Raw genomic sequence first — 19,704 nt, 5'->3', positions numbered from 1 at the left:
AACTTCACAAAAAGAAAGGAAAACTTTGAAAAAATGATAAGCTCACAAAGGATGTCCTTAAACAAACAAGGCATTGGATTTAATAGGGTTGAAAATAAAAAATAAAAATAATCTTTACACAGGATAATTTTCAAAAGCATCCAAAGATCATGCTAGCACATCTTCTAATGCCTACACAAACATCATATGCGACCTATGCAAGAAAAATGGTCATATAAAGTTTGAATGTCCATTAAAGAGAAAGGATGTAAGAATTAAACAAGTATGGAGAATAAAAGAAACATCACTTATGAAACCTACCGGACCCAAAAAGATATGGGTACCTAGATAAAAAGCTTTGTATGAGACAAATAAATAACATTGTTGGCCAAAATGATAGGATGATTCATACAAGCTTAAAATAAAGAGTTTTAAAATTTGGAAAGAATATTCATATGAAAGAAAAAATCAAGCATATTACATGAATATATTGATAATAAACATTTTAAGAATGAGAGATACTTGAAGATTACTTGAACAATATGACAAAGCAAATGAAAATGAAATACATGTTGTGCTAAGTTGCTAAATATGATCATGACTTGACTCATATTAATAATGTATGGCTCATTATATTCCAAACTTGAGCATGATTATGAAGCTAAATCTTGATATAAGAAGTATGGAGTTTGAGCATGAGATTATTGAGCATTAGCATGAATCTTGATATAAAATTAATTTTTGACTATGCATGCTAATAATGAATCAAGTGGATAAATTTGTCTTGTGCTGCCCTTTGTATTGGTATCCATGAGCTATGAATGATATTTTTTATATCCATGAACTATGCATGATGTGATATTAGTTTTGGTATCTATAAAGTATTTTTGGTATTACATTTTAAAATTTTTAATTGGTATCACAATTTAAAAGGCTCAATTGGTATCACAAATTGATATTTAAGAATGATAAGCATAATTGAACTCATGAGCATGTTATGCTATTGATGATGTTAACATGATATTGGTATTTGATGATTGTGTTCATGAGAACATACAGGATATAAATCAACATATGAAGCATGGATAATAAACTTAAAAGTATAATTGGTGTCAAATCTAAATGTATTAAATTCAGGGGGAGTATTATGGCTTATTGCTTGTATTATGCTTCTCCTTTAATTATTAAATTGGAATCATGGAATAAATAATTGGTATCTTGAATTTTTATGCATGCTGAAGTTTAAAGTACTATACTTTTTATGATTGCTCATAGCCTTAGTACTTAAAGTCTTACACTTTTTGATTTATGTCAAAAGGTGAAGAAGTTTTGGGCAAAAATTGAGCATGATATTAAAAATTAGAAGCTTATTGAAATGATATATCAAAAGGAGGAGAAGTACTTGATATTGATTGATATTGATATTGAATAATGTGATGAGCATGATAGTAAAAGAGTTTTTGAAATTGATCTTGATATTGTTAAGTTTGTCAATATGATGCTTATTGAAAGGGGGAGTCTTCTTAAGGCTTACTTAATTTTTTGCTTCTTGTTTGTCATCATCAAAAAGGGGGAGATTGTTACCTTACAAGGTTTAAAATCTTATTTTGATGCTAAAAAACAAGTGGAACTTAACATTTTTTGTTGAGTGGTGATATTTTAGAACTGACAAGGATCGCATATGTAAAAGCAAGGTCAAAGTGTTCACAAGGATCAAATGAAGTTTAAAAGAGCCAAAGCATGGATTTAAAGTATAATTGGTATCAAATCTAAATGTATTCAATTCAAAGGGAGTATTATGACTTATTGCTGGTATTATGTTTCTTCCCTATTTATTAAATTGGAATCATGGAATAAATAATTGGTATCGTGAATTTTTATGCATGCTGAAGTTTAAAGTACTATACTTTTTATGGTTGTTCATACCCTTAGTACCCAAAGTCTTACTCTTTTTGATTGATGTCAAAAGGAGGAGAAGTTTTGGGCTAAAATTGAGCATGATATTAAAAATTGGAAGCTTATTGAAATGATATATCAAAAGGAGGAGAAGTACTTTATATTGATTGATATTGATATTGAATAATGTGATGAGCATGATAGTAAAAGAGTTTTTTGAAATTGATCATGATATTGTTAAGTTTCTCAATAGGATGCTTATTGAAAGGGGCAGCCGTCTTAGGGCTTAATCAAATTCTTTCTCCTTGTTTGTCATCATCAAAAAGAGGGAAATTGTTGGCCTTATGAGGCTTAAAATATTGCTTTGCTAACAAACAAGTGGAACTTAACATATTTGTGTGAGTAATGATTTCAAGGCTCATATATGAGAAAGCGAGGTCAAAGTACTCACAAGGATCAAATGAAGCTTAAAAGAGTCAAAGCATGGATTTAAAGATGATTTTAAAGCTTGAAGAAAATGAGGACATGGATGATTTGTTAAAAGAGCGAAAGATAAGCAAAGTGAAAGAGCTAAAAGATAGACAAAGCATGAAGACTCAAGTACCTAGAATGTGAAAAGTTTTAGAAGTCTTTATGTAAGTACTTTAATGTTTAAATATCGCTTGAAATATTTTGAAGATCCTTAGGGGAATTATATGGGCTTAGTGACCTATTTAAAAACCCCGAAAAATGTTTTATAAAAGAATAAAGAAAGAGAGCAAAAACATATTTTGAATTGGAATTGGAAAATCATAAAACAAGTACCATAGAAGACTGAAGTTTCTGCTTAGAGGCCCAAAGTAGCAACTTCAGAAGACTCAACTTTAAGTGCGGTCGTCTGAAGAATTACTTCAAATGTCTAAAGAATAAGTTCAGTCGTCTGAAGAATTTTTGGTGAAACTCAGAAACTAGAAGAAGCCCCTCAAAATACTGAACTCTGACTTCAGTTGTCTTAACCCGATACCTCAGTCATCTGAACCCTAACCTCAGTCGTCTGACCCTGTATCTAGTTCAAATTTTTCAAAGGCTAAGGAACTTCAGAAGACTGACCTTGAAGGTTCAATCGTTTGAACACTACTAATGGGCAAAGTTTTTAAATATTTCAAATTTTAAATATGAGTTGCTTATGCCCAAAATTTTCTTAAAACTTGGGAAATACTCCAAGTAAACTTGGGTAACATGAAAACTCTCTTGAAAGCCTATAAATACATGGTTTTGCAAATCAAAATATACCAAGAATTGAAAAATATGACTGATAAGATGAAAGCACTCTTGTTCTTACAAAGTTCTCTTGCTCACTCATTACAAAACTCTTTTGCTCAGATATTTTGAAGTGCTGATCCTTCCTCCTCTGAATTCCTACTGCTAAGCCTCATCTAAGAAGGATATTGGTGAATTCTATACTTGAGCTTCAATTTTATTTCATATTGATATTTTTTCATTTAAGTATATAGTGCTGAACTTGTACTAACCTGCTCTTTTTAGAGAGTGTTTCTTGTACACAAAAATTATTTTTGATTTTCTTTTAGATTGACGACTCCAAGGATTGTTTGGATTGTTGGCTAAGCATTGGGTATCGCTTAAAGAGGCAAGCTCTAGCCTAATTGAAGGAGTGATCGAACGAGGGTACATTGTTTGGAGAGGCGGGCTCTAGCCTATTGAAGGAGTGTGTAAATGGTGTTGTTTCGCCTGGCAAAGGAACTGATTTTAGTGAATCATTTGGTGGTTTACCAAAGGCGAGGATGTAGGCTGGGTATAAGCCGAACCTCATAAAAATCCCGGTCTCACTCTCTCTTTCCTTTACTCTTTATTTTTCAGTACTTATAAATTGCGTGGATCATTTAAATTCCTAAATCATATATACTACATATATTTGGAAATCAAGTAAACTTAAAGTCTAATTTTGACTTGGGATTGCGGAAACTGAAAGGGAGTACATTGGTTAAACCATACTTTGCGGAAACCATAAGGGAGTACGTTACTTGGTTAATACCCAAAGATAAATTTACTAAGAGTTTAGTTGAATTCTGAATTCTGGGAAGAGTGTAACTGTTCTGTTGAATGCTAAATTGAGAAACAAATTACATTCTCAACAAAGCTTATGAATTCGTATACACAGGGCTGCAAACAAAATAACCGTCTTGATTGGATATTATGGTTGATTGAAAAATTGATTGGTTTGGTTGATTGATTGATTACTTAATTGTTTAAGTACTTGTGTTGTGATTGTGGATTGAATTTTGTTTTAAATATTTATTGTGTATTTGATAAAAAAAAAAAAGAATTCATTAAAAAGACTTAAAAGAGGTTAAGGAATTTTGAAAAGAAGTAAAAGAAATTTTTAATAATCCAATTCACCCCCCCCCTTGGGACTACACCTTGGTTTTCACTCTTGTACAAAAATATGTTACTGCAATTGTTTTATAAATGATTGATTCAGGAATAGAATCGCCATAGAAAGAGGGGTGTTCTTGCCAGAGAAGGATCTCCACCATCTAAATGGAGAGTGGTGCTCTGCCTACTGAAAGGATAGAGGTAACTCCACCTATTGAATGAAAAGAGTTAAGGAAATCCTCACAGCGGGTTTCTTAAGGCAAGGACATAGGCACGTTGCCAAACCTTGTAAAAATTCTTGGTGTTCTTCTTTCCCTCTATCTCTTTAATTTCTTGCACTTATATATTGATATTCATCTGCTTGAATGATTTATTGATTTAGGAATGGTATTAATGCTTAGGTTAATTTTTGGATATCTTGAATGATTTAAATACATATTAAGATCAAACGATGTTGCAAGCTGAAAATTAAGACTTGGCTTAATTTGCTGAAATTGTTTAATATTGATTGATTAATTGTTCAAATATAAGAACAAATATTTCTATGCTTAAACATCTTATTGCCAATATTGATTTTCTGGAAAAATAATACATCTTGTGATTTGATTATATATTTAGGATTATTGATTGGTATAGTTGTTTGCTGATAGATTTTTGTGGTGATTGAAATAGTGGAAGCATGTTGTAATAAAGTTTTAAAATTAATCAAGCTTCCACACATTAAAATTTTAGAATACCCAATTCACCCCTCTTGGGACTACACCATTATTTTCAGGTTGAAGTTGCATTATATGCAACCATAACTAGAAAGGTGGTAGCCAAATTCATCAAGAAAAAAAATCTACAAATATGGTATATGAGAATAGATAATTTCAGACAATGCCATGAATTTGGACCAAAAAATGATAAAGGACTTATGTAAGCAATTCAAGATCTAATGTCATAATTATTCCACTTATCATCCCAAGATGCATGGCGCTATTGAAGCCACATATAAGAATTTCAAGATGATCTTGGAGAAAATAATAGTTACTTAAGATATAAAATTTTACCATTTGCATTACTTGCGTATTGCTCAGTTGTCAAGACTTTAAAAACCCCATATTCATTGGAATACATGGGATGGATGCATTAGTTCCAATAAAGCTAGAAATACCATCATTCTAAGTCTTTTTTTAATCTAAATTGACCAAAGTTGAATAGGTACAAAATAGATTGGATCACTAAGCTTCATTGGTAAGAAGAAAGGCCAAAATTAATACACCATGGAAAATTATATCAGCAAATGATTGTTAGAGGTTATAACAAGACAGACCAACCTCCAAACTTCAAAGAAAGGGGACTTGGTGATGAAGAAAATCCTAGTTAATTAATAAAAATGACTCCAAAGGAAAGTTTACTTCCAAACTACGAAGGGCCCTATGTAATGAAGAAAGCTTTCTTAGGAGGTACAATAATTTTAGCTTACATGGAAAATGGAGTGATTTATCAACCTTGTAATTCATATGCAATTAAAAAATTTTATCCTCAAGTCTTGAATTTACCAATGAGACAATGCAATGTTTATTTCAATAAATAATAAAAATTCAAGTTTCTCCAATTCCTTGGTCTTTCTAGTGTCATGTGACATTGAAAAGAAACTTTGTTAACCCTAAATATTATATCTGAATTATGGTGTACTTAATCCATAAAAAGGGGTACGTAGGCAACCAATCGAATGAAATGATAGGTTCAATCCAAATAGTTACAAATTCTTGTTTAAAGGAAATAACTTGCATAAAAACAAAGGCTTTGGGATGATCAAAGGCTAAGGATAAACTTCTTCAAACAATTTGGATCAATCAAAGTTTGGCTAAGATTTGTAAATATTGAGACTAGGGCAATTTCTTGAAGAGGCTCTAAAAAGTTTCTTTAAAGTATTTTTGGTCGTAAAGAATCCTTGTTTTCTATCTCAAAGGAAAATCAAAAGTGTTTTTAACACAATCAACAATGATCCAGTCCCTCATTTGACTCAACTCTTTTTTCAAACCATTTCCAAACCAAACATCTAATTTCTTTAGCAAAATATGCTTCAAATGATCCAAATTTTTGAAAGAGAGCATTGGATAAATGATTTCATCGAAGAAATTGGTAAATGTAGTTAAATTTGAGCTAAAGTAGTGATTGGAACCTAATGGGATAGCTTGACGTATTAACTATTTTCTTCATGGGATGGTTAAAAAATGGAATCTTTATCTCTTTTTAACATTTTATACCAAAAATATTGTTTAAAAAAGGGCAACTATCAATTGTAATTTTTTACCAATAAAACAAGACCAAGATGAACATATGAAAATTAAGGAAAATATACAAATAGTAATGAAAATAGCATGAGGCAGTCAAATAACCACTTTTAGCGGTTGATTAGCCCTTTTTCCTACCATCGTTGTTTGGCACCCAAATAGGCTGTCAGTTGGCTCATTAAGGTGGTCGACTAACCCCAACAAAATTTAAAATTGTGCATTGTCCTCTTGTGATTAGTTAGGAATTTTGGGCATTCCATGTGTCCCAATGATGTTACATATCAAGCAATGACATTGACAACTAGTAAATGGTAGTTAATTTTCAATTTGAATTTTCAAAATTAAAATTTAGATTGATTTTTCCCTTCATTTCATTAAAGGTCTAAAAAAAGACCATTTGGGAGAGAGATAAAAGCATGCCCAGGTGGGGACAAAGAGTGGTTTTAAGAGTTTTAAGGGAATAAAATTGGTAGATTGATTGGGAAAAAAAATATAATTACATCTCATCATTGGTTTTGGTACATCTGGGAGTGAATTTGAAAAAGAGTGATCCTCCACTTAATTTATAGAAGAAAACTCTTCATCAAGTTCAATGGCTAAATCCTCATTACAATAGTTTTCATTTGTTCTCATGAGTTGTATATGCGATGTATGGATGTTTATGAATTTTCAAGTTTAGATGTGTCATGTTTTTGTTACCATTTCATGTTAATATTTGCATGTTAGTAGTGTTAAATATTTTTACTCCAATTTCATGGGAAACCCCTATTCTAAAAACCAAAAAATATCACGTTTTCATGAATTTAGTCTATAGGCAGTCAATTGATGTGCCCCTTGCCTTTTGAAAAAGTGGTCATTAGGCTATCATGCAGTCGTGATCAATCGTTAAGTCCTGATAATGCGTAATTTTGCACTTTTTCATGATTTTATCTAAGATTTTAGAGTTTTTGAGTCTTTGCAATCATTATAGTGTAGTTAGCCGAGTTTCAAGGTTGTTTTGTTGGAGGTTTTTTTATAGTTTTTCCTAAACAAATTAAATTAATTTCTCAATTCAAATGTTAATTCACACAAGTTTTCTCAAAGTTTTCAATTTTTTTTGTAAAGTTTTCAAAATTTCTTAGAGTCATACATCCATTATGCGACTTTTGGATATTCTCCAAATCTTTTAATAACATATTTTAAGGTGGGTTTGTGGTTCTCTAACCAAAACTCTACAATTTTTTCAAGTTTAGTCAATGAAATATCATTTTTCAGAGTAATCAACTATGAAGTGGCTAAGGGTGTGAAAAAAGATTTTTCTCCATGTTTTAACTTGATTTTAATATATGTTTTATAGAATTTTTTTTTATTAAACTATAAGTGGTTTCAAGGGCAATGATTTTTCAATAAGGTTTCAAGGGCTTTCAAAGGATCTTCATGTGTTTTCTAAAAAAAGATCACTAAAATATTTTCTAAAACAATGTTATTTTCAAAATATTTTGGAACTATAAGTGGTTTGATTCCTCCAATAGAGGATATATAGGCAATTTGTTAGCTTTGGTGCAATCCCAAGAGGGGGTGAATTGGTATTTAAAAATTCTTCCTAGGTTTAGCTAATCTAGCAGACAGTATTTCACAAACCTAGGGTTTTTCTACGTATTTACAATCCCTAACAAATATTCAACTAATAAACATAAACATACAGGTGCAGAATGTAAATTACAGAAAATAAGATCAACACTAGATATGTTATCGGGGTTCGGCCAATATTGCCTACATCCCTGCCTTGGTACACCCGCACAAGGATTACATTATAAGCTCACTTAACGGGTAGAGCGGTACCATTTACAACTAGGTCAATTAGCAGGGCTGTCCTCAAACTACACCTTACTAGGATGGTGCACCTAACTTTCCTAACTGGGTCTAAGCCAATCCGGGACTATTCAACAAGGCTAGTCTCCCTCTTCAGGCCCATGCCTAGAATACAACAAATTTGAAAATTTTTTGTACAAGGATATGCTTCTTACACTAAACAGGTATGTACTACAATACGCACAGTATAATCAATGCACTACCAAAAGATAGGATTTGATAAGCTCAGTGTAGTCTTAATGTCTACTCTCAAAGGTTAATGCAAATATGACAATCAGTTTGTGAGAGTGTATGTGAAAAGATCTTTGTGTCAAAATAACAGTATCAATCACAGTGCAACAACAAAGATCCCAAGTACACTTCAAATATCCCAACAAATATTTTTCTTAAAATAAACCACAAGAGATATTCAAAAATGGTTTGTAAAATTATTTGATCTTTGTGCCAAGATGATATTATCAATCAAAAGGTACAACAACAAAGATCTTCACAATGCAAGCAAATATCCCAAAAGTATTTTTCTTAAAAATAAGCACAAAGGATATTTGAAAACGGTTCATAAAAAAAATTTATTTCACAAACGAAAAGCAATACGAACTCTTGAGTATTGCAATAATGATGCAAAACTCACAAGCTCTACGAAGTTTTCCTACAAAAGACTTATTAATGAAGTCTCCTAGAAAAACTCAAGCTTACTCTCAAATAAAAATATATCTCAATCAATTAGAACTAACAAGAGTGAAAGATTACTAGAAAGTCACAATAACACTCTTACTTAACAAGGTTTGCAATGAGGATGAGTAAAAATGAAGAAATGAAGCTTGAATGTGAGAAATAAAGCTTTTGAAAATCAGAGAAAATTTGATAATTGTTTTTCTAATCTCTCACTAATCTTTGAAAATGAGGGGTTATATATAGAATTCCCCAAAAATATAACCGTTCAGGACATATTAGTCATTTTAAAAAAAGTTTAAGTGAGGTTAACAAAAATAACAGTGTTTTTAACCTTGGTAAAATTTGCCAACCTGAGAGCATTGATCGATCGTACTTAAGGTTCGGTTGACCGAGTGACTAGGTTCGGTCAATCGGGAGTATTTTGAACTAGAAAAATGGTCGACCATACTTAAAGTTTCAAAGGCGATTTTTCAAATCCGCACGATTCGGTCAAGCTGATAATTTTGAATTGGGAGGTTCGATTAACCGGGCGATTGCGGCTTCTCTCGAGGATGTTCGGTCGACCAAAGCATTGGAGTTCACTTTTTGGTCAGTCCACTAAAGAGTCAATTGTTCACCCCAGGGAGAACATTTATGGTCGATCGACCAAAGGGTCAAAATGTTGACCCAATGGAGGTTCGGTCGACTAAAGAGTTCTATGCGTAGAAGTTTAGTTGACCGAACATACCCTTTTTGTGCATTTCGGTCTTTTTCTGCTTATAAAGTTCCCTATTCACATGATAATCAACACTAAGATTATGGGGCTATTTTCATGCAATATTTAGGGTCCTAAATACAATCTATGGTCTTTTTGAGTTAACCCCAAAAATCTGGTGTCAATTGACTGAAGGGTGATCCCTAAAGTCGATCTATGATCTTTAGTTTATCTATCCTACCATGCAGATAAGGCATTAATGATAAATATAAATTACAATAAACAAATATGTAGGGGTCTTCAATTTTCTTCAAGTTGTCGCATGCCATCTGTATAATCCAGTTAGTATGATCTTGTACACAAACTTGAAAGCCATCAAATACAAAGAGTATTTCTCATTATCAAAACCGAGAATGACCTATGTTAACTTTGGTGCAATCCCAAGAGGGGGGGTGAATTGGTATTTAAAAAATTTATCCCCTAGGTCAATCCACTAACAGCAGTATTACACAAGTCTAAGGTCAATCCAGTGCATATAAAATAAATCAATGTAAATATACAACAGAATTTAAACTGCAATAGAAATTTAACCAAGCATGCACAATAAAACAGTAAAGGAGACAACACCAGAAATGTTATCAAGGTTTGGCACACTGCCTACATCCCTGCCTTGGAAAACAAGCACAATGATTACCACTATAAGCTCACTTAACGGGTGGAGCGGCACCTAAACAACCAGGTCAATTAGCGGGGCTGACCTCAACTTACACCTTACCAAGATGGTGCACCTAACTTTCCTAACCAAGTCTAGGCCAATCCGAGACTATTTAACAGGGTTAGTCTCCCTCTTTAGGCCCCCACCTGGAATATAACAAATGGAATACAATTTTGCATACACGGAAATATGCTTTTTCAACAAGCAGATATGTACACCAATATAGCTCAAGCAATAACGCAAGCACGAATGATATGTAAATATTCTCAATGCTCTAATGTGTGCTAAACACTCGATCAAGTATGGATAAGCAATCAAGATCTAGAGTATATATCAAAGCAAGATTTGAAACACAATATTTGAATATCACAATATTAGATCAAGGTTTCAAATATGCTAGCAAGATGATTCAAACAACCTTACCAAGATGTTCAATATACTAAGCACAATGGATGTTTGAATGCAAGCTTTGAAAATGATTTTTACACACAAAAATATAGGCTAAGGTAACTTGCAATGATAATGCAAAAACCACAAACCACTATGGCTTCCCACACAAGATATATCAAATAAAATTGATACGAGAACTTAAAGCTTTACTCTCAACAAAAATAAAACAATCAATATAGAAAATGAGAGTATGAGCTAGTGATATTAAGCACAAACACTTTATAAATACTCACAACACTTGAAAGATCAAGAAGAATAAAGTGTATAAGTGTTTGGGAGTAGTATAGGCTGAAAAAGGGATTTTTGAATTTGAGAGAATTTTGGCCTTAATCAATTTGCTAATCCTTTCTAATTATTGCAAATGAATATGTATATATAGGCAAAAGCTAATTTATGACCATTGGGGACCCAATGGGAACTACTAGAAATGTTTAATGAAATTAGAAAAAATTAACCCAGTTTACCCCATTTTAACTGAGTTAAAATTAATTCAACCCGAGAGTTTTGGGTGCTCGGTCCAAGATTCATGTGCCTGAATAGACTCAAAGCCAAATAGGTCATTTTGAGGTTTGGTTGCCTAAAACATGCTTCGGTTAGCCGAATAGAGGCGATTCCCCAAAAAGACCGCAATTCGGGTGCCTGGAGTAAAATTCGATTGACCAAACTGAGCAGTTCGGACGCTCAAGGTCATAATGAATGCAAAGGTTCGAGTGCCTGGGTTGGTAAAAAGTACTCTGACATGAGTTCAGGTGACCGAGGAAGATACGTGTAATTTTGTTCGATTTGCCGAACACAAGCCAACATGTTAACTTATCCACGGTTCGGTCGCCTGAGGCATTTTGAACGCCATAGGTTCAGTTGCCTGACCTCTCACATGATTTTCAATTAAGGTCCAATTTGGTTTCATTTAACTCCCCTAATATAATAAGTGATGTTGGGGACTATGTGCACTACATGTCGGTTCCTAAAGTCTATTTATGGTCAATTTGAGCATACTTACCTATCATGCATGATGCAAATTATTACAAACCATAGGTGTACAATCCATAATTAAATTTACATCCCATAATGAAGAAGATGAATAGAAAATACAAATTACAACGCAGATTACTTCACTTTTCTGCTTGATCACCGCATGCCATCATGATATGTCTTTCAATACGAGTACACGGGTAGGGTGAACTTGCATGCAAGCCTTAGTACAACCATTAGTACCAAGAGTATTTTTCATGATCAAAACTAGGTGTGACCTATCAAGTCAACAATATCCCTTTTTGATGATGACAAATACTTTATGCAAAAGTGGGTACTGCCAAGAAAGGCTCCCTCTGACTTTATGCATAAAGACAATTGAAGCTCAATTTAAATAATTTATCAATGGGTAAATAAATTAAAATTTATTAGTGTACCCAGTTTTGCCTCTTCTCCCCCTTTTGGCAACAACAAAAAGGGCTAAGCAATCAAGCATGAAGGCAAAGGACATCATTTAGATACAAAAGGTATATTGGGAGAATTCCTAAAAAAAAATTGGCAGCATGCCATTTGAAAGTAGACCATTCCCAATCATAACTTTGTATCTAAGTGTCCTGATTTGAGTTTCAATTAACAATATATAGCACATTTCAATCAATCAATCAACTCAAACAATCCAGTATGTTCAAAAGTAATAAATAGGAGTACAACAATCAACATGCAATAGGTATGATGGTCATGCATTGCAAAGCACAAAAAAGCTCATAAAGTATAAAACAATTAAGCATGCAAACAATAAAGCTGGTTATTAAAATATTTAAATGACATGAAAAACATAGTTAAACCAGAAATATCCTCAAACCATTGCAATTTAAGCATTTCACAAGACTAGTAAAAATTTGGAATTTGAAGACATACGACATATATATATATATAAAGGTTTTGAGCATAACCACAGTCTAACTTGTCACGCCCGAACTCGGAAATGGGGCTAGGGTGTTATGTAGTAACCAAAACTGTCCCTGTATCATACAAAACACACATGATACAATAATGAGTGAGGGTCCAACCCAGTGGGGTTTCTGTACACCCTTTACATATTCACATACATGGCATATACGCAGTGGAAAGGTTCATTCCATACATACATTGTACCATACCCAAGTCTATACAACCAAAGCCTATGCTCCATATTACAAAACATAACCCAGGGTGCCAACACTATAAAAAACGACAACCCTGTTACAGTCCAAGCACTTACACAAGTACTTTACGCAGTAAACCGACCACCACGTTGCCAACACTAGGATGCTAGTTCCGATTATTGAAAGGACCTATAAACATGTACGTACGATAGGGGTGAGACACATCTCAATAAGGCAAAATCAGGTTATATCGGTGTGTGGCATATGAGTGTTATCGTAACATAAAACATAACACAGTTTCGTTCTAGTATTTCCACAATACAGTTCCAGTATAGTTCTCAGCACACACACGCATAATCAATCAACCCAGTGTCGTCACACTCTTCGACACGAAGTCGGCGCGCATTACATGGCCTCCCCAACACATGGCGTAGACCCACGCTCCCATGGAATTATATTGATAGATCTAGTACGTGGATCCACACCCCTCAGTAATCAGCCGGTAAAAGGTGATATTTCACACCCTTGGATATAGAGATGGACACTCTTGCCACTGGCAGGTGGTATTTCACACCCTCGGATATAAAGCCAGACACTCTTTTATAACCTGGAACAATTCAAAACACACGTTCCTATATCTCATTTTAGCATATCACAACTTAATGCATATTCATATAACAGTTCATTCCACACTTATTTAGTAATCACAGAATTCGATTTTCATGATATAGTTTAAAACAAGTCAAGGAACGGCCATCTCCATAACACAATATACTCAACAATATATCCACGATTTTCCAACGAAACCAGAGATGCAACTTGAGCGCCCTCTTTTTCCCAAAACTATAATGTGAAAACCCCAAAATTTTAGCTGTTAGATTTCCCCAAATAACTAGCCAAAACATACACAGGATCGTGAATCACAGTTCTACCCAATCTGATTTAAAAAATAACCGATATAAACAGAATCCCCTTACCTTTCCCCAAAATCCAAATAGGAACTCTACGGCTCCTAAACAGCGAACCGAATTTCCAAAACCTATAAATCACAATATGATAATTACTTACAATCTTACTCTTTACAGATCTACCGAAACGGAAATGAAAATCGAGTCTTACCTCGATTTTTGGGTTAAAACTCGAAGACCTCAAAACGAAGATCCGTTTCACAAAGCACATAGAGATTCCTTCCTTGATCCTTGCAATAATGTCAGATCATCGATTCTAACGATAAACGGTGAAGAAATCTAGAGAGAGAGAGTGGAGTTTCGAGTTCTACGAGAGAGAATTTTGATAACTTAGCCAAGAAGCAAAGGAAATGGATCTTTATGGAGCCTTTAACCCGGCCAACCTCATCGACGAGGCGGCGTCTTCGTTGACGAGCCAGTAAAGGAAATTCATTGACGTCTCAATGGCCTTGTTGACTAGCCTGAGATTTCAGGATTTCCTAAAATCTCACGGCTTCTCCTCGTCGACAAACCTTTGCATTTCCTCACTAAACAATAGAAGGGCCTTTGTCGATGAAAACACTGGCTTCATCGAGAAAGCTTGCTCAAATTACTGCTTTACCCTTTTCTTATTTAGTTATTCCTTATCTCATGAGTCAAGTTCTTATAACCTCCACTCCTTACAAAAATTTCATCTTCAAAATTTTTAATCTCTCATTTACGAACTCGTCCACACAACTGAATACACATACCCGACGCTAGAATGAGCCGGTGGCCACTTACAACGCAGTCTCATCACAATACATACATACCCTTGCTTATGGAAGAGGAATACTGTGGTTACATACATATACCATCTCGGGAGTTCACAATAACACACACTCCTAGAGAATAACCACCTATCACAATATAATAGCAACATTATTCACACGTACTCAACTAACTCTACTATCCAAACTACCTCTCAGAACATCTATGGATACTTCCGGCATATCTCTGCTTCTAATTCCCAAGAAGCTTCCTCAACCTCGTGATTCCACCACAATACCTTCACTAATGGTATATGCTTGGTACGTAGCTTCTGAACTTTAAGGTCCAGAGCCTGACTGGGTACCTCCTCATATGCTAAAGCATCCCCAATTTCTAAGTTCTCGTAACTAATAACATGCGACAGATCTGACACGTACCTCCTCAACATGGATACGTTGAACACATCGTGGATCCTCAAAAGCGCTAGGGGTAGTGCAATCCTGTAGGCTACCAGGCCCACTCACTCAAGAATCTCAAATGGTCCGATATACCTCGAGTTCAACTTGCCCTTCTTCCTGAATCTCATCACCCCTTTCATCAGAGGGATTCTCAAGAATATCTTACCCCCAACCTCGAATTCCAACTCACGACGGTGAACATCCTTGTAACTCTTCTACCAACTTTGAGCTGATTTAATCCTATCCCGGATCAAATCCACCTTCTTAGACACCTGCTGCACGAGTTTAGGTCCTAAAACTTGATATTCACCCACCTTATGCCAATACAGAGGAGACCGACACCTCCGACCATACAGAGCCTCGAACGGTGCCATTCTGATACTAGCCTAGAAGCTATTGTTATAGGCAAACTCTACTAGTGATAGAAATTGCATCCAACCACCACCGAAATTTAACACACAAGCTCGTAACATATCCTCCAAGATTTGTATTGTTCTCTTCAACTATCCATCAGTATGGGGGTGGAACACTATACTGAAAGTAAGCTTCTTCCCCAGTTCTTCCGGCAAGCTCTTCTAGAATCGAGAGGCAAACCTCAGGTCTCGATTTGGCACAATGGACACTGGTACCCTGTGTATTCTAACTATCTCATGCACGTACAGGTCTGCTAGCCTACTCAAAGGGTAGTTAACCTTCATAGGTACAAAGTGAGTAGATTTTGTCAATCTGTCCACGATTACCCAAATAGCATTCTTCCCGTGAAATGCTGGCGGTAATCCGGTAACAAAGTTCATGGAAATGTGCTCCCATTTCCACTCCGAAATAGCTAAGGGTTGTAACAGACCTACCGGCCTCTGATGTTTAGCTTTCACCTGCTAACACGTCAAATTCCAGATCATACGTAAGGTAATTCTTCTCGTATTCCTTGAGTTGTCGAGAAGCATAAGCTATTACCTTACCCTACTGCATAAGCACACATCCCAAACCCTTTAGAGATGCATCGCTATAGATCGCAAAACCGCCATCCCCAGAAGAAATGGTCAAGACCAGAGCAGTAACCAGTTAGTGTTTCAACTCCTGGAAACATTGCTCGCAATCGTTGGTCCAATCAAACTTCACACCCTTCCTGGTCAATCATGACAGAGGCCCAGACAACTTAGAGAATCCCTCCATGAACTGAAGATAATAACCCGCCAGTCGTAGGAAACTCCAAACCTCCTGCACACTCTTTAGTCTCACCCAGTCGACAACAGCTTCAATGTTGTTAGGATCAACTAAGATACCATCCTTAGACACCATATGGCCTAAAAACATGGCTTGATTCAACTAGATTCCACATTTCTTTAGCTTGGCATACAACTTCCTCTCTCGCAGAATCTATAGCACCAACCTCAGATGGTTTTCACGCTCTTCTGGACTCCTAGAGTATACTAGAATGTCATCGATAAACACGACTACAAACTGGTCCAGGTATTCATGGAAAACCATGTTCATCATATCCATGAACACTGTCGGAGCATTAGTCAACCCAAAAGGTATGACTAAGAACTCATAGTGGCTGTATCTGGTTTGGAAAGTAGTCTTCGCAACATCCTCATATTTAATCCTCACCGGATGATACCCTGACCATAGATCGATCTTTGAAAAAACCTACATCCCCTGTAGCTAGTCAAAGAGATCATCAATACGAGGCAATAGGTAATGCTTCTTCATAATCACCTTGTTGATCTCATGGTAATCAATGCACGTGCGCATCGACGTGTCCTTCTTCTTCATGAACAAAAATGGAGCTCCCTAGGGTGAAACACTAGGTTGGATAAAGCCCTTGTCCACTAATTCCTGCAACTGCTCCTTCAACTCCTGAAGTTCTTCTGGAGCCATCTGGTATGGAGCTTTAGAGATTAGTGCCTTGCCAGGTAGCAACTATATCGCAAACTCCACCTCATGATCTGAAGGTAAACTAGGTAAGTCTTTTAGAAACACATCCGGGAACTCGTTAACCACTCGAATATCTTTAAGCTTCAACTCATCCCACGGTGGTTCCTTTACATAGGCTAGGTACCCCTGACATCTGTCCAATAATAACCTCCTTGCATGTAATGCCGATAGAATCTGTGGCATCGAACGCACACACGATCCTACAAACTCATACATACTCCTGCTCCCCAGGAGGTCTGAACACTACTACCTTTCCACGACAGTCGATCACAACATAACTAGAAGATAACCAATTTATCAATAGAATGACATCAAAACCAGATATATCGTACACCACAAGATTCGTCGGTAGCAGCCTTCCCTGAATTTCCACTGGGCAGCCTCCTAACATCCTTCTACAGGACATTACACTAGTGTAGCTACAGATAACCCCTTATTCATAACTTGGGTCTCAACCCGACACAACTTTACGAAGCTCATAGATATAAAAGAATAGGTTACACCCAAATCAAATAAAACAACTCTATTTGAATGCAATAACAAGGTACCTGTCATGACATTCCCCGCATGGTTAGCATCTACTGGAGTAAGAGAATATACCCTCGCCAGAGTTGTGTTTGCCTGGATGGTTCCCTAAGGTATCTGATTTCTACCCCGATTCACACTAGATGCAAGTATGTCTCTCTTCGGTGCGCGGCAATCATGAGCCATGTGGCCTGATTTGCACAACTATAACAGTTACCCCCAAATGACTGGCACTCACCTTCATGCCATCTGTCGCACCCGATACAACGATCGGGTGACTGGTCCACCTGAGAACCCTAACACTCGGTATTCTGATGGTAACTTGAGTCATTATTCCTCTTCTTCCATGATCCTTGACGAGAACTAGATGGCATGGCCTCTTCTTTGGTTCGTGATCCACCTCATCCTCCAGATGCCAGTCTCAATCATAATGGCCTTATCAACCAAAATAAAAAACTCACGGATATGTAGAATACCCACTAATCTACGAATGTCTTTCCTCAAGCCTTTCTCGAACCTCCGAGTCTTCTCGTACTTGTTTGAGATCAAGCACGATGCGAAACGGGATAGCTCTATATACCAAGCAGCATACCTCTGCACCGTCATATCTCCCTGTGTCAGAACAAAGAACTCATCCACCTTAGCATCGCGTGTGGAGTTCGAAAAGTATCTCTCAACGAATACTTCTTTGAAGTGGCTCCACATCACCTCTATTGGACCGGCTCTCTGCTTCTCCAGCAGACTCATCGCAGTCCACCATCACCCAGCCTCCTAAGACAGCTGGAAGGTAGCGTAGAGGACTTTTTTCATATCTGTGCAGTGTAAGATCTCTAGAATCCTTTTGACCTTCTCTACCCAGTCCTCCGCTATCATCGGATCGGGTCCTCTTGAAAATGTCGTAGAGTGCATATGTGTGAACCTCTCGATGGTACACCCCACAGCAGTAGGAGAACGTTTACGTCTCCTAACACTCCGCTCGATCTCCCACATAACATGCCTCGTCAACCCTCGAGGTACAGAAGGAGACTCATCGCTCGCAATCCCCTCGAAGCCACTATCCAAGTTGTTATCCTTGGGCTCCATTCTGAAAATAGAATAGGAATCGGTTAGAATTCTTATATCATACACAGTTAACACAATCATTAAAACTAATCATGTCAACTATTACTCTCACAGTCTAGGTCTGTCCTATCACACCGACATGAAACCATCAATGGTTTGCTGTGGTTTTACTAAAATCATCATTTTAGGAAAAACACATAATACCATCAACGAAACCTTGTCAAGCTACAAGACAACCCTCAATCTACTCTACCCATTCACGACATCCTATGCTCTGGTATGTACACACATTAATGCCTAATCAAGTCTATAAGACCAAGCAACTTGGTTAGCTTTGATACCAAGCTGTCATGCCCGAACCCGAAAATGGGCCCCAAGGTGTGATGTAGTAACCTAACCTCTTCCTATATCATACAAAACACATATGATACTATAATGAGTGAGGGTCCGACCCCGTGTGGTTTCTATACACCCTATACACATTCACATACACGACATATATGCAGCAGAAAAGTTCATTCCATACATACATCGTACCATACCAGAGTCGATACAACCAGATTCTACGCTCCATATTATAAAACATAACCCAGGGTGCCAACAATACCCAAAACGAAAACCTTGTTACAATCCAAGCACTTACACAAGTACTCTAAGCAGTAAACTGACCACCACGCTCCCAACACTAGGACGCTAGTTCTAGTTACTCGAAGGACCTGAAAACATGTATGTACGATAGAGGTGAGACACATCTCAGTAAGGCAGAATCAGGTTATTTTGGTGTGTGGCATATGAGTATTATCATGACATAAAATATAAAACTGTTTAGTTCCAATGTTTCCACAATATAGTTCTAGTATATTTCTCAACACACACACACACATGATCAATCAACCCAGTGTCATCACACTCTTTGGCACGAAGTTGGCTCATATTACATGGCATCCCTGACACATGGCGTAGCCCTAGGGTCCCATGGCATCTTACAGGTA

This window comes from Malania oleifera, chromosome 3 (assembly GCF_029873635.1).
Source record: "Malania oleifera isolate guangnan ecotype guangnan chromosome 3, ASM2987363v1, whole genome shotgun sequence".
NCBI classification, from domain to species: domain Eukaryota; kingdom Viridiplantae; phylum Streptophyta; class Magnoliopsida; order Santalales; family Ximeniaceae; genus Malania; species Malania oleifera.
This window is presented reverse-complemented; position numbering follows the sequence as displayed.